The sequence below is a fragment of the Drosophila mauritiana genome, chromosome 3R (genome assembly GCF_004382145.1).
Source record: "Drosophila mauritiana strain mau12 chromosome 3R, ASM438214v1, whole genome shotgun sequence".
Taxonomy (NCBI): domain Eukaryota; kingdom Metazoa; phylum Arthropoda; class Insecta; order Diptera; family Drosophilidae; genus Drosophila; species Drosophila mauritiana.
The window spans coordinates 7,446,807-7,470,115 of NC_046670.1; the positions used below are offsets into that span (position 1 = coordinate 7,446,807).

At 40.6% G+C, this 23,309-nt stretch overlaps 1 protein-coding gene across 7 annotated transcripts in view; it reads right to left on the reverse strand.

Annotated features, from left to right (window-relative positions):
- LOC117142830 (dystrophin) overlaps window positions 1–23,309 on the reverse strand; it is a 134,194-nt gene that overhangs the window by 40,367 nt on the left and 70,518 nt on the right. The window lies entirely within an intron of this gene.

The window sequence follows — 23,309 nt, forward strand, 5'->3', positions numbered from 1 at the left end:
AGCAAAAGGACGTAAAATTCGTCGTTCGCCTGCGTGTGTGTGTGTGCGGAATGAAGCTCCAATTAATTTGGCTTATGCATGTCACACACAAATACGGCAACACGCATGCACGCACACACACAAACATCGCGATTCAATTAATGCGCAAAAATTGTTTATACGGCAATAGAGCGGAAATGGAGTAAACAAAAAAATCAGTGAGAAGAAGGGGCAACGCAACACGAGGCATTTTTAATGAGCAGCAAGTGGTGGATTTAAGGGGTACAAATGGGGGGACTGGGGGATCACGATCGCGACACATGGACCAAAGCCGATTAAATCAATTAAAATGAGAAAATGCCGACGGGAAAATGGGGAAAAGCGACAGCAAAGCGGCAGTTTCCAGCACGAGTGAGCCCGGTTCTGGTCATAATGGCGTCCCCGATGCGCCACGCCCCCTTTCGCCATAGCAGGCCAAGCCCCCACACCTCAGGCAGCCCCAACTAATGCCGCTAATTTGCGCGACGAAAGACCACAATTTCCTGCATGAGCAGATAGCTCTCTTTTATCGGGCTCACCTCTTTATTGGCGGCAGACTGTTATTTAGATGTCCTTTCCTCAAATGAGCATGTCGGACTAATTAGGCATTGGGGTCAATGTTAAGTAAAGCAAAAGAATTGGGCTCTTAATTATAACTATTCAAACTTGAAAGTTATTTATTTATCATGATATATATTTGATTCGGATGCTTTAAGCATGGTATTAGCAGCTATTCCGCCACTTAACCTACTGCCTCCACTTGGTTTATTAATGGCAAATAAAAACGCGCCCATTTTGGGTGCTCATGAGCGTGGAGGATGTTAAAAAAAAATGGGGGCTTTCTGGCCACGACCATTAGCCACGGCAAAAGGCTTCGTAGCTGCGGGCCAACAAATGCAGCTTATGGCTTTTATACGCCAGCAGCTATAAATACACGTATGCGAGCTTACTACTATGCTATGTACTCGTCCTGTGTGAGAGTGCTTTGCTGACTGCCTTTCCGACGCGCTTTTGTTGGCTCATTTTTCACATTTCCGCTGCTTGTCCTTGCTAAGTCACGACATGGCCAGAACTAATACATCTACAAGAGCTTACGTGTGTGCCGCCATACGCTATACGCGTTCGTATATATGCACTGGCAGTGACTGCATTTTGCAGTTTAAAGCGCCAATTAAGTAAATGCCATGCTCGGCTTGACCTGACCAAAAGCTCTTGGAAAGGAAGAAGGGGTAAGATATGGCTGGTTAAAAATGCACGCCCACTTCCTGCAGCTGAATGGCAGCTCTAACTAAGCTTCGCCATGGTTTCTCCACATAATTATGCCTTAGATGGGTTAATTTATGGCAGCAGCCATAAAACTGTGTTGAGTGGGCTTAAAGAGCCGGGAACTGCTGTTTGGGCCATTTAAGTAAACCGCATAATTCCCCCAAAGGTCTTTAATCAAAATCGGAATTTTCACTAAGGCTGCTGCGGAAATCCATTTGATTGAGCCACTCGAGACACTTTCCAACATAATTTTCGCCACATAAATTCATAAGGATATTATGCGCATCATTTCCTTGGCCCAATACGGCAGAAAAAATGTCTGCATGAATTTGAAAGCATTTTTTTTTTTTGAAATAAGCAAAAATACCTACGGGTGTTGTTTGCCTTATTTCTCTTTTATTTTTTGGTGGATGTGTTTTGATTGTTTGCGGAGCAGGGAAAAGCGAGACAGGCCATGTGAATAAAATAAAAATGCGTTTATAAGACGCCTCATAAATATATTAGAGGCACATAATAAACACATCACCAAGTGATGTCGGCCCACCCAGTGACGAATGTACGACCTGGCCGGGCCAAGACCCCTCATCCCTGGAAAAAATACAGCCGCTGGGGGAAAACCTGTCAAGTGGTGCTCACAAGGGGCGTTCAAGCATTACTGACAGGCATAACCCAGCTCCCAGCTCCCAGTTCCCAGTTCCCATTCCCCATTTCCAAAACAAAATGACAGAAAATTTAAACAGGTCCCATCATCATCCTCATCCAGCTGCTGCTGTTGAAACTGCCATTGTAGCATTTTACATATTTTAGTCGGGCCGTGTTAACATCCGTGTAAATCCTTTATGACCAAACTCTGAGCCGTCAGCAACGAGCTGGAGTTACTGGATGTCAAAGTTGGGGAACTGGAACTCGATTTGGCTATATCAGGCTGTTTGGCTGCACCCCACGTTGCTTATTTATTCGATTATGTTTATTCCTTGTTATATCATCTTGAGCGATGTGTCAGAGCAAATGTTCTATAAACATTTCTTTTGCCAGTTAAGAGGGAATTCGGAATACGATGAGAAAAAAGGGGTAGTGTGGAAAGGAAACTCTGTTTCTGGGTCAACTGGAAAACGTAAAATGGGAAAATGATGGATTTAAGAGAATGTTGATGAGGGATTAATTTAAGCCTTTTTATGCGGAAAGTGGTATTTAAAGCTGGTAAGCTTGTTTGATAAATTGAATAAACTTATTTATGGTTGATATATCAGGTGGAAAGTTTGGAATGCCACAAAAAATTATACTTATAGGGCTGGGACTTCTGTATATGTACTATATACGTTTTCTTTACATGTTAGTTAACTTTATTGAAATAGAGAAACAGTATGGTTTCATTATGTGTGTTATTTATCATATGCTGAAGATTTTCAAAAGATTTTGTCATGAATGGCTCATAAGTTTCTTTGAAGAAGTTTTGCGACCGCTCTGTTTAAACTCGAAAATATTTTTTTACTATTTCCTTTCACTTATCCCCTTCAAAACTTTGCTTTTGCTTACTTTTGCAAGTTTCATCCAAATATGACTAAGTTTCTGAGATGCTTAGAGGAGCCAAACAAACAAGAAAGTTCGAATCGAAGCAGGCACACCCACTATATTTAAAAACATTCGTGTTACATGGCGTTTAAAGATACAAAAATATAAGTGACTATTGAGCAAAAGGCTATTGCATTATTCAATAAGTGATTTAAGTGATAGATAGCCAACAGTTTATTTCTAAACATCATATACCCCTACATTTTTACGACTGCCGAGCAAAACAACTAAAGTTTGAGCCATCAGATGCAGACTGCAAAATCTGGAATCAGAAATGCATAAAGCCAAGGGAAACGATCAAGAAGAGAGGGGAGTTGTAACGAGCAGCTGGAATATGAGCTCCAATTTATCCGCATGCAATATTAACTTGGCTGCACTTGGCTTTGACTTATCTGCAGAGTTTACGCTGCACTGAGCAAATAGACAGGACTCGGGACCCAGGACATACATCTCTACACACACACACACATGCGATTGTGTATAATCAGGTAACAAACCAGGTTAGCAAGCGGTGGTTGCCAGAGACTCCTGGCCAAAAAGATTGGAGGGGAAATCGATATGGCGACGCTTTTCCACCCAGCTGTCCCCCCAAAAGCTGCTGACAGCAAACGCCAAAAGGATTCGGGGAAAAAAGAACAAAAACCCCACTAAACCAAAACCAAAGTTAAATGCTCTGGCTTTCCCTGGCTGCATGGCTATCTCGTCTCGACCAAACTTCTGTGGCTGTGGCTGCTGCCAGTGGTAGTACCATATTATTAGACACCCACATATGCGGACACGGGCGTGCTTTGAGGCCAAGCCATCCACTAGCCACCCTGCTCCAAAGCCGAATCCTTTTGTGTCAGCTTTAATTCACTTCTGGACGCAGAGAGGCTGCCGAATTTACCTTTACCTTGCCATTTTTTATCCTCCCCTGCGCTTATAATCCTTTTTGTCTCTTCCTGGACTCTGTAGGCGGCTCAAGTTTACGGCTTTGGGGTTTGCTGCTCCAGGTTTTCTCTCAGCTCCGTAGGTTTTTCCCCTTTCCCCGACAATTTCCTCGTTTTTTTAGGTTTTTTTTTTGGTGACCTGTGATACGTTTATTGTTTCTGCTTCTCGTCCGGCTCATTGCGGCTGTTTCTTTTTATGTCAGCCTTTGTATTTCGTATGCAAAGCATCTTTTTCAGCTCGTTATGCGCTTGGGGATCTGCTGCCTCAACTGTCATCCTTTCGGTTTTTTTTATATGCAAACGGAGTGGCACTAAAATGTGTCAGCTTAATTCAACTTTCAGAATGTTTTGCAAACATTTTTCAATAAAATTAATCCAATAGTTTGCGTTTGCCATATTGCTCATAGTTTCTTCTCCGTATTTCACACCTGTTCGTTTAGCCTGGTAATGCTCATTCTCCTTTTGAGAGTTTTCTTTGTCATTGTTTTCCATTGTGTAGCTTTCAGTTGGATCTTATTTTCATCTCGGTCACAGTCTCAGTGCGTGTCAGACTGTTAAGCTGCCTCAACAATTGCCCCGCTACCTGGTCTCGCTCACCTGCCTCCATCTCCATATTGTTACTCCTGTTTTTCTGCCCTTCTAGGCGGAAAAAAATATAACAGCGACACAAAAACCTTTTGCCATTATTTCGTGAGCATTGCACGTACACTCGGCCACCTTTTTGTCGTGTGGGTTGCAGGTGGGCGCTGTTTTCCACTGTTTTCCTTGCCACGCCCCCTTCACTGGCTATTAACCCAAATCCCCCGAGTGGCAGTTGTTGTGTGTGAGCTTCGTTGACTTTAGCGGAAAGTTCAACGTTCAGTCATAAATAAAAAACACAAATTCTTGTGCCATTTTCTGGTCTTTTTTGAAAATGCATATTAATCATACGCCACGTTCGCCCACCCGCATTTCAATTGGCCGCAGATGACTTTTTTCTCTATGCTGTTTCCTTTCAGTCGCGCACATTTTTCACTCCTATTAATTAAATTAAAATAGTTGCTGCAAATCCCACAATTTATGTTAGCAATTCATTAAGTGCCCGAAATAAATATGAGAATGCAGGAGAGTATGTAAATTAAATGTCGGTGAAAACATATTTTAATTAAGAAATAGTTGGCGAGCATGAAATATGCTTTTTTTCAACTGCGCTATTATTTATTACCCAAAAATATTGAACGCTTTAAATGAAATGCACTTAATGACACAATAAAATGCAAAAGAGTTAAGCAAATTTGAACAACATTTGATATTAGACATTTTTAAGTGAAAATGTACAAAAAGCTTTAGCAAAAATAAGTGTTTTTATACAATTTGTTTAAAAGCATACATTTTGCTTTGAATATATGATAAATATTATTTTTCACTTTTTAAGGATTTTCACCATATGTTGTTTATCCTTTGGCCTTCAGTTTCATTTTATTATAGTAGGTCATCTGGTCAGCACTAAATATATATTTGTTTGTACAAAGCTGAATACATGTTTAGGTTACATGAGTTTTCCTTTAATTTTAAACCTTGTGCAAACGCTTTTAAACTTTTATAGCACGTTTTATCCCTTGAAAATACTTTATCCACATTCTTGGCTGCCAAAAGTGACCCAAATAATTTTCCAGATTTCTCCTGAATTTGCCACTGTGACAAAGTAAGCCTTCGAGTTTCGCCACGCCCTTCAAAGCCTTCAAACTTGCAGCCTTGGCAAACAATGCAAATTCACTGCGATTTAGATGTGCAAATATGTAAATTTGAATTTTATAGAGAGCAGGGACTTCGCGGACGCCAAAAAAGGAACTCTGTTTGCCAACGAAATTTGCTCGCCACGTTAACGAATATTTAGCAGGGCTAACAAAGGGCTCCACAGTTGGCACATTGGGCAAGTTGACAACGCTCAGCAAGCTGGAATTTGCCGCAGCATGAGGCAAAAAAAAAACTGCATATGTAGCGAAATCAACAGAAATGGAGAAATGGAGGCACAGACATCCTGGCCAAATGGAATGACATTTGCATTGAGCATTTGAAGTGTCTAAATTTGGTACCAGCAATTGCAGGTCTTCTGTTTTAGTTTGGTTTTTTTTGCATAGCAAACGAGCAGCTGAAAAAATGTTCATTAAAATTCATAAAGAAAGGCAAAGTAAATGCAAAGAACTCGCGAAAAACAAATGCAAGGCAGGAAGGAAAATAAATTGAAATAAAATTTACGTAAATAAAATTTCTGCGGCGGCGCTATAATTGCGCAACTGTGGCGCATCCTTCTCATCCTTGCCGCGATAATAAAATTCCGCAAGACATGACTTTGCCCAAAATAAAAAATCGCAAGCCCAGCAAAGCGACAAAAACAAAAAACAAGCAGAAATAATTGAGAAATTTTTGCTGTGGGCGTTGGGCCAAATGTGCAAATTGCTCAGCATATCCATACATTTGGCTCGAGGTTGTGAGTGAGTGTTTTATTCTGGGGCAAACATTCCACATATGCGAGTATCTGCTCGTAATCCTCGGCAAATTAGGATTTAATGAATGTTATCCCGCGACTTTGGCCAAAGTCTTCGAATTTAAACATGCCAAGGACTTCAAAATGCGCACAGACCATAAAGAGGAATTCAATTGTTAAAAACAATTATTTAAGTATCTGAAAAGCTTTTATCATAATAACTTAAAGCAAAGGGATACAAAATAGGCATGCAGCTGATTTGTTTTATTTTATTAAACATTTCTTTCTGAATCGCCAAATAAAACCGACTTGCCTGTGCCAAACTCAGCCCCAATACATTGTGTTTAACCCCACTTGAACCCAAATTTCGGCTATCTGGTGTCACTGTAGAGCCCCCAAAAAGTAAGCTCCAAAAACTGCACAGACAGCAAGTTTAATTTGTTTATTAAAACTTAAACGAGCTTTGTGTGCTCGTCGGCCTGAATGGGGTGGTGAAAATGGGGTGGCAATGTGGGCCAAAGGGACCTGAGTTGGAAGAGTTGGAACTGGAGGAGGTTCGTCTCCAGTTAGTTGGCCTGGTAAGCTCATCATCAGCTGAGCGATGAAATGGCGACGACGACGACGACACTTTTTAAACTACTTTAACTTGGCTGTTCAGAGTCTGATTCGCTTATTCAGACATTTTCCTCCGGCACAGCTAACCCCTTGAGCTCTCGTTCTTGCCCTGATTTGACCTATGTAAACTGAAACTCATATGGTGTCTGCTGTTTAAGCAGTTTGTCTGCGTTTTTTTTTCGCTCTCAGCAACGTGAAAGTTTGCACACGATGACGAAATCTGTTGGGGACTTTTCAAATTAGTCGTAATAAATAATTAAGCATATCACATGCACATTTTGTTTGCGGAGAGGGGGATCCCCTGCTGGCAAATTGCAGTTTGTATTTGCTGGAACTTCTTCTGTAAGCAGGCGAAACTTTTTGCGGCTGGGTAAATTATCTGAGGCGGACAAATGAGGCTGAGAAAACAGAAGTTGGTAATAAGGAAGAAGGTATAAGCCCACAAAAATGGAAACACATGGAGAAAGCTCTCGTTACGTGTCCTAGTACATTTAATACTGATCGTAATAAAGGGGCAAGAAAATATAAATAATCCCGAGTAACATGGCAGTTATAAGCTATATTAAACATTTCCCTTTTCAATGATACCAGCTAACGAAGGATGTAAACGTTTGCGGAATGATGGAAACCCACTTAAATGGCCAAAAGCCAAGGGATCACAGAGCAAACGGAGCAGGAAAGTAGCCAGAATTGACCACATTTTAACTGGCTTCGTGATGAAGATGATGGCAAAGTCACGTAGTGGCAACAGTGAGTGCCACATTAAGTAGCATGCAAACAGCAGCTGCAGCAGCAGGAAGCCAAGGAAGGGACAATAACAGATATTGAAAGCTGGCCCAGGACACAGGACACGGACACAGGAGACAGATGAAGGAGACGGGAGGACAAGTGAACAGAGTACTCAACCCAAGGGAAAGCCGAATGCAACTAGTTGGAGTCCGTGTATCGGAGTCACTCACTTAGTTTGTCCCTCTATTTGACAAGAAGGAAATAAAAAGGCAAATGCAAAACGCAACAAAACAAAGCAACCGAAAACATTTCAATTTTCCTGACGACTGCCAGACCAAATAATAAAAATCAACTATGACCAAGTGAGCAAATTGGCCAAATGAAAACGATGTAATGAACTAAAGTGCATGAGCCAATGAAGGAAAAGGTCCGGGGTAAAAGCCAAAAGGAAACACCAATCGATGCATACTCAATAGAGAAATAAAAAGGAAACCAGTGGAGAAGGAGGTGAATTTTCAGGACTGGCAGCTTGTTCCAAGGATGTGAGATGGTTACACAGTGAATCCGATAGGTGGAGATGAAGAGAGCAACGTTCTATTTGCTAAATGGGTCGTAACCTGTCAACGTATCAGGATCAAGAGATTGCGAACAGGAATCTTAATTGAGGATCTTCAAAAGTTAATTTATGCAAAAAAAAAAAGCTGTATTTAAAGGCAACTGTTTTTGCTCGATTTTTATTAAAGCCTGTTTCGCTTTGTGTTTAAACATGTCAGTTGCAGAAAGTAAAACCAACTGCTAGCCATTAATAAAAATCACTGAACATTTGGTTTAAATTTCAATTAAAAACTAAAGAATTAATGCATATAAGCACCGCTCACATGGAGGTCAGGTCAGGTCATTAGCCATGCCCGGCGGACCTTGTTCGCGGAATTATTTTTGTCAGAGAACTGCAAGGGTGGCACTTTTTTACCACTCGACTCACACCCTACAATTTTGTGTGCGGGTGCTACCCGCCACGCACATCGCGGGTACTTACAAACACACAGTATAAATCTGAACATGCAGACAAGACACCCCGTTGTGCGCGCACCCGAATCAATACGGTGCTTTGCGTCGCGGGTGCCGATCACACACTGCCTAAAAAGGGATGAGTGAGAAAAACACTTATGGGTTTACCGTTAAACACATGGGTGTTTCCAAAAATACTCGGGTGTTTCCAAAAATACTCGAGTGGTCTCGTAGGTAGGCGAGTCACAGACAAGATGCGTAACTGCATACGTTTTACACTCCATACGTTTACACACTATTCTTTCGGCGTGGCTCTAGACTTTGTCGAATACTTTGTAAAATATGCCCTTCATCTTATTATTATATATTATTATTATATATATATTTATATATATATATATTTATATATTTTATTATATTATATATTATTAATATATATATATATATGTAATTTAATTATTATATATATATATATTATTATATATTATATATATTTTATTATATATTATTAACGTTATTATTATTTAAATATAGATTCTAGTAAAAATAATAGTAATAGTAATAATGCTAATAGCCGAATCTATGTACATAATGTCACAAAATTCATTTCAAAAATGACTTTATGTAAGATTATTTGTCAGTAGAGTATTCAGCTAGCGACGTGTGAAAAATTAATAAGGCAATGATTCGAAACGGGTGGCACCCATTGAAGAGCAAAGACATGAGCACGAAATTTTTCTTGGGTATTCCCTTTTACCCTTCATTTCTTATACCCGTCACGCTTCCACCCATACAAATTTTAGGCGTACAAAAAATGACCAGAGAACTGCAGCCCGCATACAAAAAATGACGTGCGGCCGATCGTTGACTGTGCGTCCACTCACCCAAACGGTGATTGCGCAGCAGGCCTCGGGTGGTTTTTTTACTCGTAACAATAACACCACGTTGGTAAAACACTCGAGTATTTTGTGTTGCCGCAAGTAGGGTGTCAAAAAACACGGGGTGCCTAGAGTACCGAGTGTTTATAGGGTGGACGTAGAGTGCGAGTGGCGGGCTGCAGTTCTCTGATTTTTGTGTCAATTAAATGCCATAACAATATTTTCATAGCATACTTTCGGCGGTCAGTTATCAAATATGTACGGCACATTAAACTCTCGTTAATTTGTTTTTATAGCGCCAGAAACTCATTTATACGTTTGCGGATTTGCATATGGCAATATAATTTATTAATTACCCGCATGCAATTACGATTTTGCGCACAATTAATTTGAATTCTTTGTTCTCAATTGTTTTTCCCTGCCCTTTTTTATTTAGACACGCTTCCGGCGAATAAAACTCCTGTTGAGCTGACCATGTGTGTGTTTTGTAATTTGCTCTTACAATTTATAACTTTTTATTTTATTTTGCATTTAAATATATTTACGCTGCTTCACATAATCGTTTTTCCCCATTTTTTAGTTGTATTTTTTGCCTCTTTGTTCGCTCCCAAAGCTGCATTCGCTTTGCATAACTAATTAAAGTTTGTTGGCGCTTTTCATGCGCCATTTCTCAGTTTTGCGTGGAGCGGGATAAAGGAAAAGCCAGCCAGAAATTATTATGACATGGAAAAGGCGTTAGCCCTACTCAACGCCACGCCCACCCACAGGGTTTTCCAAAGTTGAAAAAAAAAAAAAACAAAGCCAGAGGAAGTAAAATGGGAGAGATACTGACTGACATTAATTAGAAGCTACTGCTGCCAGCTATATAGGTTGGCATTATCTTCTTGCACTTTCTCCACTAACTGCAGCTGAGGCTGTCCAATCATTGCAACGAGATATTTTTAGAGTCTTAAATTGACTTCTTGAAATTCAAATACTAGCAAAATTGAAGATAAAAGGAAGTACAAGTAGATTTACAAGAATAGTGTAGAATTTAAAATAAATACACACTTTTAAAGGTATAAGAAACCATTATCGAACGCGACTTTATTAAACAAAATAATAAAAACAGCCAACAGCTCATATTCAATATTAGCAGTCAACTTTATTCACCCAATTATAGGAAAAAGTTCACCTGACTATCCTGCAAATGACCTCGGCGAGCACACATAGAAAAAATGAGAAAACTTTCAACAAATTATCAACGTACAGCAAATGGAACTTTTCGCTGGAGCAACTTTCTGTGAAAAACACACACGACACAGACACCCCTGTGTACTTATGTACACACACACTTTTGGGACTGCCACACGTGAGTGCAATTATGTAATACAAATAGGTAATGAAAGTTTCACACAACTCCAACCCACTTTCCACTTTCATAAAAAAAAAGAAGGAGAAGGGTTCTGGTCAAGCGTACAAAACAGTTAACAAAAAATGCCTGCAAGGGCTTAGTAATTAAATTTATTGAAATAAATTGTCGTTGGTTGGCCCCGAAGAGCGACTTAACTTTTAATGAAATGGGTGCATAATGAAACTGAGTAAATAATGGCAGGGGGGACTTAAAACCAGGAGGAGCAAAAGGGAGCCAGCCAAGGCAGTGGAAAATCCCCTTCTCGGGGAAAAACAGCGCACGAAAAATTCCGCATTTTTTAATGCGTTATGAACGCGGGCAAACAATTCTAATGTAAACTCGGTGGCGGGGGTGTTTTCTCACCCCCTCTATAAGCATGGTATTTTCACCCCCTTTGGCAGCAATGCCATGGCAGTGTTGTTGCTTTACCTAATGGCGTTGAAGCAAAAACGGAATGCACCGAGCACCGAGCACCGAGCTATGTTGCCACTTTCCACTGAACGCGAGCATAAATGGAATAAAATAATAGAAAAAATTGAAAAAATATGTTATTGTAGCTGGCATTTGGTGTCAAGAGCGAGAAAGGGGTAGGATAAAAAAGCAAAAGTGTTGAGCAAAGTGACGACAATGGCTCGACAAATATTTTAACAAAGATTCAGTTTTGCTTGCTCTCCAAGCCTAATGGGTGCGATTTAAAATTCAAAACAATTCATTTCAATTAGATTAGTTATATATAATAAGGAATGTGGCACGTTTAAAGCATCAACATACCACATAGAAATTAAAAAGCCCAGATTCCAGCTCTCCTCCAACATAATGAAAATAAATCAGTGACAACTTTTGTCAACTTTTTGGCCCAAGTAAATATACAAGTATAAAAAGTAGCACACTTCCGAAACGTAAACAATAAACTGGAAAGGCAATAATGCCAAACAAAGCCCACACGCAGACAGTTCATAAAAAATAAGCGAAAAAGAGGCCCATGAACGGGCATATACGCACATTAATAAAGTTGGTAACTTGCGGTTAACTTTACCCGTGAGTGTGCTTAAGCATTATAAACAAGCGAACACAACGCGGCTACTGGACTGAGAAACATTTCCGACAGGCACCGCAAAAAGTATGCAACACGCACCGAGGCAATAAACCAAATTCAACCGCACGAGGAGCGCTGGCGGTATAGAAAAGTTTCCGCAGCAAATTGCAAACTGATTTAAAATTAAGCAGAATTATTTGGCAGAACCTGAGAAAAAGAGGGAGAGACTCTACCGAACACACGTAGCACAAATGAGCGTCATCAATCAAGTAAAAGTTGGAGGAGGAAAACCCAGATGGCTCAGCCAGGGATAAAGGATAAGCAGCTAAGTTAATTCCAAGGAGGCGGAAGTGTAATGGCGTGCTCCTGATTCCATACTGATTTCCCATTTCGGGCCGGAGGGCAATGCTGCTCTCAGATGCTGCAGCTGGAATAACTTCCCCCAATAAGTGTAAGACTTTTCCACAGCCGCACAAATCGAGCAATCAATTATGTTAATAAAAAACAATAAACAAATTGCGAAAATGGCCAGACTTCCTTTGATTCTATGTGGCCTACTTGCTGTTTTCGGCATCGAAGCAAAAATTTATATTTCTCTGGTTTCCACTAAGCGATAAAGTTGCTTTCCCCAAGTGGTGGTGTGGCTTCGTTTTTTGCTCCACAAAACATAAGCAACGAACACAAATCTAAGAAAAACTTTAGTCCCCTTCTAGTTTGTCAACTGCATCTCTGCCGGATCCCCCTCCTCCGACCAATTCCCCCAGGACTCCAGCAGCTGCTCCAACTGACTATTTATATCGCAATTGCCTGTCTACTTGTCCTGCCACTTTGCTCTTTTCTCTGCACGGCTAATAAGAGTTTTTGCCTTTCCTCTTGGCTGATAACTTTTCTCGACATCGTGGCCAAGTTTAGTTTATTTATTTGAAAATGATTTTAGCCAGAGAGAAGAGAGAGAGGGAGAACCGCAGGTACTTGAAGTTTAATCACTTACATTTCCCCACGCTATCATCAACAGCAGAAAACAACAATAACCGTATTCAAGGCTTTCAAGTTGACGGTAAGCGTCATCAGCTGAGAGTGGAAACTTTGCTCATTTCCTAGATTTTTAAGCCCTCTCAAAATTTGTTCAACAGTCAATTACCAATTTTAACCAGGGAATGGATAATTGTACAATTTTAAGCACACTTGTGGGCTGAGTTAAAATGCTTCGGTTAAGTGTAAATCATTTCAAATCAATTAGTAGGAATTATCTTAATTTAAAATATATAAAGAATTGTGAGACGCCTTCCATTTTCCCCATTAAGAGATTAAATTAGATTGGCCTAGACTATTCTAAATCATAACGAGTAACTTGGGGAACATCCATTAACTTTTTCCGTGAAGCAGCACCCGTCTATTTATTCTTAGCCAACACTTTGTGCCTGAAATCCTGTCACCGCCCTAACGCGCATTTAAGTGAGCTAGTTACTCGCTTAACCGCCAGGGAAGAGTGTCTCAAATCAAAGTTAAGCTTGTGCCAGATGAAGTCGACAAGACCACGAGCTTAATGTGATGCGGTTAGGGAAAGGTCGCTGGGATTTGCCACACCAAAGCCTTGACAAACTTTCTGACTTTTTTTTAGACGCCACTACTTTTCCAGCGCCACGAAAAGCGGATCGAATCGAGGCATGCCTAGCTAAGATATATACATACACTCCGCAATGCTAAGTCAAAAATCTAGTTGGCAAATACTTTTCGGGGGACATGTGCGTTGTGGGGGGATAATCCGGCCAAAAGCAGACTGCGAAGCATACGCGACAATCAACATGCCAACATGTGTTGTGCCTGCTCGCACACTCCCTCCTTTTGCGAGAATTATGCTTATAAGTTATAACTTTTACTACATCTAGTGAAGAGCACTCCGCCCAGAATCTTGAGACCCGGGGCGCTTCATTATTTGCACAATAGTTTTGTGAAATAAATTTCACCAACTTGCTGTTTATTGTTATGCAGCGAGTCTGTAGCTGGCTCATAACTTGTTATTGTCGCTGTTAACAACATGTTGTATCTGCAAGATACTTTCTGCGCGTCTGTCTGCGTGTTGCGTGATTCTCCCCGCTCATTCATTTTTGTGCTTTGGGTAATTTGTCATTGTTGGCAGCAGATACATGGCGTATCTGTGTGTGGATTGCTGGATTTCTACCCCACCCCGCACAAATCCAATTGTCTGTCGTGTGTGAGATTTGGTCCAACACCTCTCGACTCAGGCCGCCCTTCGTCTTCATAATTTATGTGTCTTGCACTCGTCGCCCTATTTAATCGCCTTTAAATATGATTTAGCGTCGTGAAATGCGTAAGCAGTTGAAACCATTTTATTGCCGAGTGCTGGCTATAAGAAGTCGCACCATATAGTTTATAGTCAAAGTTTTTATGGACCACAGTCCATTACGAAAGTTGGGTAAATGTTTTACAGCTGTGGTATCTCCTAACAGTTGGGTTTTGGTCCCGTAAGCCCAGAGATAAACATATAATTTTCATTATTCCACGTTGCAATTACAAAATTAAGGCATAAACTCGTATGTATGAAAAAACATAGCACATCTTGTAAGATGAGAATAACCTATTTTAAATCACATACAATATAGTAACTCAATCGCAACCATTTAAAGCCATGATCTCTCTGTCCGGACTTCAAATTTGTGATATTACCTTGACCTCTGTTTAAATATTTACAAAAATTGTTTTGCCAATTTCTATAGGATTTGCAAAACGTTTTTGGGGCATTGGAGCCACAGAGCAGCTGTCATTTTGGGTATTGATTTTCGCCGAGAAAACCTGTCGAAATAAATAAATGTGCAACACATATAACTAAATCAAGTCGACAGCCAGAAGCCGGAAAGGGAAAACTACCAGTAAAGTTTGCTCAACAACAACTTGGCCGGGAATTTATCAAGTGGAGTGGGTGGATGGGGGGGTTGGTGGAGTGGGTTGCATCTATTGTGTGGCATTTACAAGCAATTGAAGTGTGGCAAGCATCATGTAAGAGAGATAATGTTGTTGTGTCCTTGCCAGAATAGTTTCCTCTTTCGGTAGCAGGAACAGAGAACGAAGAACCCTTTTTCGCCAGCCAGCACAAAACAGTTGGAAAAGGTCTTCAGAGTGATAAGAGATAAAATGGCAAATGTGGGGTGTGTGTGTGTGTTAGCAAATTTGTTGCCGGTCTGAAAATTCTTTAAATATTAAAATCTTGATTAAGTTAAATGCGCATTTGGGTCCCACACAAACTGATGCTCTCAGCCAGGCCGAAAAGACAACCGCATGGAAATCTGTTCTGGCTCAGAGACCACACATTTTTCCTTGCCAAGTCTTCTCCGGATGGCTTGTGCAGTAAAGTTTAACAATTTTACGCACGATTTGGGAGAACTTTGACGCAGCGGAGCTGTTCCTTAGTCAGCCAACATTTTCATAATTGCTTAGCCAACATCAATTTTCATTTGGGGCACGGGGCAGAGCGCCGAATTGAATTACATCTTTGCCCTTTCACACTTGGCGGGAGCCAATAAAAAACTTTTGATGCTTCAATTAGCAGCTAGCCAGCCAGCCAGTCAGCCGAGTGAGAAAACAAACAATTATGCCCTAATTGAGCCCACATTTCTCAAGATTCCCATCTAACCCTAAGAGGAGAGTTTTCCTCTTTTCGCTTTTACTCTTATTTAAACTTAAGTTCCTTCTTTTCACTTCCCCTTCGTGGCTTTCCTTCGTTTCGTGTTGTTGGGAAGCCTACTTAAGTTGTCATTTTGATTGCTTTTGAAGCTTTTTTAAGGCCGCACGCTAATTTTTCCGCCCCTCGATTGCCAGTTTTTCCTTTTTTCGCCATTTTGACGCGGCTTCCATCTATCATTTTGTCAGCTCTGTCGCGAGACTAACACAATTTTCATCGTTTTTCCTTGCTGCTTCGCTTATTTGGATTTGCATGTGACATTTCCACCGACAACAAAAGACGTAAAACGAAAAAATTAAAAAAGAGGGAGGCATAAAAAAAAGGGAAAATAATAAAATCTGTCTGGCATTGAGGGTTACCAAACGTTGCCTACATTCTGGGATTGAATTATTAAGTGACAGCAAAGAACTGAGCAGCATTTCCACCGCTTTCACTTGCACTTTATTAGATTGACATCCCGAAAAGGCAGAGGACAGAAAAGCCAATGGAATTGGAACCAAATCAGTGCCAACTGGCCAACATTTTTGTGAAACGACATTAAATCCGATTTAAATTCAATTAGTGGATGGCAACTTGTGAATTGAACAGGGAACCTATGTAAAAATGCCAAAAGAGCTTTTAATATTCCTTGACTTCATTTTAAGAAATACTTAAACCTTTAATTAATCAACTAAAAGACTATTTACTTGTTTTGCACCTTATACTATATATATAAATTCAAAAAAATACCAAAATATTTTCCCAGCTTTCATTTGAAAGTTGCCTTTTCCACCTATTTACTTACTGCACTTGGTACGCACATTTGATTAAAATAATACGCTTACCTGCAATGAAAAGAGAAAACAACATATTATTCAGAGTTTACACAGTAGCTTGCTTAGGCAAACATGACCATTAAATATTTATCAACAGTCTGTGGTTGCTATTTGCCTCCGGAAAAACTGTAGAGCATTGACCCCCAACGAGCATGAAGAGTTTACTTTTATTAAATTGAAGCTTGTTGAAGTTGTTCGCTTATGACAAGGACTTTGATTACCAATCGAGAATTTTGTCTTACAACAAAAACAAAGAAAAAAAAAAGAAAAGAATGAAAAGCAGCACGTCATGTTCAGGAAATTAACGGAACGGGGAAATGGAGAGCGCAGAACATATGGTCTTTGGGCTTCTTCTAGGTCAGGCTGCGGGCTCAAATTTCATTTCCAGCACTTCCTCTTTGCAATTTTTCTCATCAGCTAAAAAAATATATATTTCTATATATATATATATCAAAGAATCTCTGCTGTTGTGCTCCTATTATTTTAGCTGGGGGCGCAATTGCAGAAACCGAGAGCCCAAAACAAAGAACACCGCCCACCGCCAAGAGGTGCGACAAAAGTAAGGTAACAAAAGTGATGGCAGAAATGGGCATGCGGCAAATGAGATTTTTAGGTCAACAGAGTCCAACCAGAGCGACAAGCGCCTGAGCTGAACTGCCATATGAACCGCGCCGGCAGGCTCTGCCTTTGGTTTAGTGTGTCACTTTCCGCTCGACTTTCCACTTTCCACTCATTTTTCCCCCGCTTTTCATACAGGGTACTTGCAGCGCGACGGACAGTCTTAGTTTAGCGACTAATAAGGCGAACATCAAACCTTCGTATGAGGTTTTCTTAATCATAATGGATATAACAAATATAAACAAATATATTAAGTTAAATTAAACCATTATTTATCAATCAATCAAGATATTCTCATAGCAAAAAGGTTGCTCCAATCTATTAAATTTAAGAAAGGTAAATGAGGATAAGCATCCATGCAAGTTCGAAAAAATTAAGTAATCAGTATCCTATAGTCAGCGTATTCAAAAAGTCCTTTTTCCCCAGTCTTCCCAGTTGCTCTCCTATGGATGAACGCTTTGATGGTGTGCGAGACGGCTGTAACCCACTGAAGCTTTATAGGCTAAATAAATACCGCAGGGGGGCGGTGCTGGGCGGTGGGCGGTGGTGGTTTATATGAGTGAGCCACTGACATCACACTTTTGTGTTGGATGCTCACGGGCTGGCAGCCGTGGCCTCTTCGTGCGTGCTGCTTTAATGGAGCCAAAGTGTACAGATTTTGTTGCCGCAATCTGTGCGTGGCCACTGCCTCAGTGTGGGTGGGAAGTGGGGCTGTATGGGTGCACGCTGTATAGGTGTACGACTTTATAGGTGTGGCGTACCTGGGCGAAAGTGCATTGCATACTTATAGGTACTTATGCGGCACATTAAGCGGCTGACCTGAATTTTCGGTCGCCTGCTAATGATTTTTGGGCAAACCGAAGAAAATGGAAGCCGTAGCACTGCTTTCGAAAGTGGAAAATGTGGGGAGCGGATATTTCAAGTAGACAAAATGTGGGCCACAAAATGTGCAGTTTTGGGTTTAATGCGCAAACATCGTCTTGATGAAAGCAGGTCGACAAAGAATTGAAAAGATTTAAAGGATGAAAACAGGAAATCGAGAGCTTGTAAACAAAACTCTAAGGCAAAGTCAATCAATTAAAACAAAAATATTTTAGTGGCAGTATAACCCATGTTTATTAAATCATAATAATTTTCAAAGCTAATCATCACTTTAATTGCACTGAATATAATTGAAATGCAATAATTCAGTGCGGAGTGTTATTTTTAAATTATCACCATGCCGCAATTCACTCTCAGCCACTGAATAATTGGAAGAGACTCTTTGACCCCATTTCACAGCTATTAATATTAATAGATGCCGACACTACAGAGAAATCGCAGCAGCAGCCAAAGGTTGGCATTCCCATCTCGTTTCGACATACTGCTGCCACCATACGATGATACCATGTTGCACATCATTACGAGGAGCGGTTCGCTGGCAATCAGGAGGGAACTCGTTGTATCCTAACTATGCTAATTCCAACTCGCATAACAAACTCGTATGCAGCACTCAAATCACTGACGAGTCTTGTTAGCAGAATCCGCAGACAGTTAACTACGTACGTCGGCCAGAAGGAATCATCCGGGTATTACGAGGGGGAACCTGTTCGCTCCTCGTTCATATTTCCCATGTTGCATGTTGTTGGCAATGGAACAACGATGAAAATTCCCTCTTTTACAATTTCTTTTTTTCTATCAGCTTGCCTTGAGTTCCCACCCCGCACTCCCACCTCGCCGTTGCGAAAAACTCATGTTTCTCGGTGTACAACACTGCGTATGTGTAATATAACCATGTGTTAGCTGGCCATAATGAATGGAAGCTAGCTGGCAACTCATTACTGGCCAGCTGCCTGTGAACAGGGACCAGTCCCCGGACTTTTTGGCAAATGTTCAGAAAGTCTCGTACAAGTGCAACATTTTTCGTAGCATTTTTTTCAAGGAGCATATACCAGCACATTGGCATTAAATTTTAAAGGTTGTTTGCCATATATCAAAAGTGGGTTAGGGCCTCGTGTTCTGTTCTGTCTGTGATACAGATCTACACAAAATAAACAAATTAGTTGACTCAACCCGACCCACATGCCATCATCAACTTTCAACTGATTAGCTACCCTAGTTCGGTGGAACAAAAAACGAAGCCACAAAAAGCAAAGGCCATAAATAATTGCAACTAATTTTGGGACAAGTTTTTCGCACAACTGTCACAGATGTAAGCCAGCTGAAGAGGGGCGTCGGAAAAGTGTGCTACGGAAAAACTAATAATGCCAATGACACACTGACATGTCCCGCACTCACACATACTACACACACACCATCTATACCATGCTGAGCGCACACATGACACATAATCACATAAAAGTAATGAACTCTACACATAAAGCGGTTGCCTGACTGACTGAGCTTTGCTCCGAGAGCTGAAAGGGTCCTTCATCTCATAATGGTGCCACTAAAAGTCTGCGTTCTCCCTCTCTCTCGCTCTCTGTTTGTGTCGCTGCTGCTGTCTCTTTCCCTGTCAAGCGGAGCTGAAGCGTAAATGCAACATACAACACACAGCACACAACTTTAATGCTGCAGAAATGGCCAAGGAAACAGGGATCGACCAGAAGGCGTCCCTCAGCCAAGCTGACCAAAAAAATGTATGGAAAAGAAGCCAGGATAGCTGGAATACTAATCTTCGCCAGCACGGACTTTGTCATCTCCTGTTCGGGGCGATGAAAAACTGCTGCGAAAAAATGTCCAAAGGGGAAATGGGGAAAATGAAGCTACGCAGATCACGATAAACGAAGTCACGATACGCTATGAATTTGCAAGGAGAGCGTAGTAGAGGAATGTCATAAATTAAATGAAAACGAATTTCGATTTATGCAAAAGATAGTAAACGCATGTCGCACCAACTGCAGAGGAATGGAAAATGCTTTAATTAAAAACATGTTGAATCGAAACACCCCGAAAATATAGATGTCTTAAACACCTGATAAAGTTTTCAAAATTCCAAGCTATCATTATACAGTCGAACTTTAAAGTTCACTGCTGAATTCGAAAAACTTTTAAGCCATCAATCACCAAACTATTTCTTAACTGAAATTCCCCACCAAATTCATTAGTACGATAGAGAATGCTAAAAAAATTTCAACAGCTCTGAGCAAGCAACTAAAGCTTTATTAGTATGTATGGTCACATGTCAGTGACGTCGTCATGTTGTGGCTAGCGGTTTCACCTCCTGCTGCTCCACAACCCCAGTCTCCTGCATCCTGCATCCTGGCAGCCCGTGTCCGTGTCCTCATCCTCCACACTCCCCACTCCACTCTCCCATCTCGAAAACCCGCTCCCTCGTGCGCGTCCTTGTGATGTGGCCATGTCATTGCCTCGGCATGCTGATAAAAATTTTTAACAAACTTTGAGTTAACGACAGCACCACTCTACTGAGCATGCATGTGTGTGTGTGCTGGACGTTATCCTCCATCCTCAGGAGCAGTTTGAAAAATGGCCAAACACTATTAGCTTTCTGTCGGAAAGCAGTAGCAGTAGCAGCCACATACAAAACATAAAAGAGAAAACTTGAAAGCAATACAGCGTCTAAAATATTAGTTGCAACATTTTTCGTGTCATAAAACTTTATTTTGCTGGCAACCAAAGAGCCAGCGAAATAATAAAAAAAAATCGTCATAAATTTCACTCGAGTTGGCGGAATTCCATCAGAAAAATATACATCAAATGCAAAAATAGATTCACCAAGAGCAACGATTTTAATGCAGATTTGTGGTGACGGAAAAATGGATGACGTTACTTGACAGTGACCTAAAAAATAATTTGATTCATACGCAAATGAAACCTTGTATAACTATTTTTTTGGCAACAGGGATCTGAATCTCATACTTTGTATGCCAACTCACTGAGATTTCATTTAATCAAACCTTGCCGTTTTCCCTATCACGTCAATGTTTACCTTTAATATCCGTTTGGCAAATCGAATTCCTCTTTTTTCCCCATAACAACAACTGACTATAGACAATACCAAAGGACTTGGCGAGCTTTTCCTTCTCCTTTTGCCACAGCTCTGTTTTGTTTGTTTCTTTTTCAATTTTCCACACAATCGAGCACGACACAAAGACAATGACAACACATGGAAACTATGTGACAACTATTCCGCAGCTGGCGCCCCTGAAACGAGGAAAACTGGGAACAGCTAGCCCTCAAATCCAGTTGCCATAAATAAGGGGACTTTTCAACACATTAAACACAATAAATCCCAAAAAAAAAAAAAAAATAAACAGAGGCGAAAGCGCGTCTGCTGAAAACAGTTCGTTGACAAATGTCAACACAGATTGACAAAGGAAAATGGGCAGTGGGCGGGGCGATGGGTGGGGCTGCAGCGCTTAGCCTCCAGGAAAATGCATCAAAGCTGCGAGAGTAATTGAGTGACGATTGTTGTTGCTGTTGAAACAAAGCCACAGCACATTCGCCAGCATTAGCGGGGATTGCAATTATCCTTGTGCCTGCACTTTCCACTCCCTGACAAAAGCCTAAAAGTAGGCACTGAAAATGATTAACAGTCAGGCTTCCATAAAACGAACGTGGCATGCACGTCTGGTTTCAAATTGACAAAGTAAGATTGGTTAAACAAAGACTGTTATTTAAAGATGTATTGTTATGTATGTATTGTAATCATTACAACATAGTGCTTAAATATTAAATAATTACTTTTCAAGCTTTTTTGAATTGAATTTTACTTTAAAATGCATAAATAATAAATGTGGAATGTCACTTTAGGCAGGAATTATTGCGGCATTTGTCTTACTTCCTCCACAAACACACTCGACCGCCATTTTGACTTTGATGCAGTGCACTCGGAAAAGTCAAGTTTTTCTTTCTCCCTCTTCTTCTGTTTGCCTTGCTCTCTGCTCCTTTCTTTGCTTCCATTGCCTACTAATAATACTTAAAGTGTCAACATTGCACCGACTTAAAGCGTCCTAAGCCTCAGATCGAAAATGAGATAAAGATAGAATCCCTGTCATCGCCCCCCAGTGAAAGTTGGCCTTAAGTGAAATTGACATTTAGGCCGTAAATTGCACATCGATGCAAATGGTGCATCCTCTTCTTGCAAGTTTTTCGTTCAATTGAATTCAACTCTTGTCATCAGGCAACCCAATTTTCAGGACATAGCACCGCCCCCTCCCCCTCCGCTTTTCTCCTCACATGTGACTGGCTGGAAAACATGCAAGGAAGCAATTTCTTTTTGCACCCATTTTCCATTTTCTTTTCGTTATTTTCCTTTTGTTCAGCACTGCCATGCACAATTCAATTTGGCAAAAATGTAATCGATGCTAAGATGTGCAACGAAAACAAGTCATGGAAAATATAGGGTTTCATTTTGCTCATGTGAAAGGCGGTTGTGTATTTGCATGCAAAATAGGAGCTTGTTGTTTTGTTGAAACGATGAGTTAGAGGCGGTTTCGCAAGTTTGGTGGATATAACGCGTGCGTTATTTAAAATACAAGTTTTTCAGAAGAGATATAATATTGTATCATACACAGAACTTTGTTTTAAAATGCATAATATGTGTGCGTTCTTGTATTTTTACCTTCCCTTTAATATGCGCTCCAATATTAATTAATATAACATATTATTTAAGGCATTTTTCCTCGAACATTTCGCTCTCAGCACCAGTTTTCCATTTCGGACTTCATTAATTTCCCGGGAACATTTCTCTTAATTATGAGCCAGACACACGTGCACACATCATTAACATCCTGGCATCCAGGAGAGATCGAGTGCCCAAAAGGAATGCCAACGGAATCTTGTTTTTTACCTCCTCGAATTCAATTGCAATCAATCAAAACCGATGCGTTCAATGTTCCCCAGCTGCACACATGCACATTTATTTTTTATATAAAGATATGTGAGCTCCTTTCACCTTTCACCGCAGTTAATGGCGGTTCCATTCAAATACGCAAAATACGCGAGAACCGCAAACGAGTTGCGGTCTTTTGCACTTTTAAAATTGTGGGCGGGCCCCGCTGGCAGGGACGTGGCAGCGGTAACATTAAAGTAATTGCTTGCAATTTGATTTCATCAACCACACAGGCGAGCCAACGATGTTACATACAGTAGTATTAAATGGGCAAAATTTGATCTCGAATCCCCATTGTCAGTCGGCTGAATATTCGCATTAATGAAGCTGCCATTCAAACAAACAATATGACGGGCATAAAAAAAAAGTGTAAAAATCTGCTGAATTTGAGGCAAGTGCTGGGCCATTCAATGCAAAATTGAGCTGTTGCAT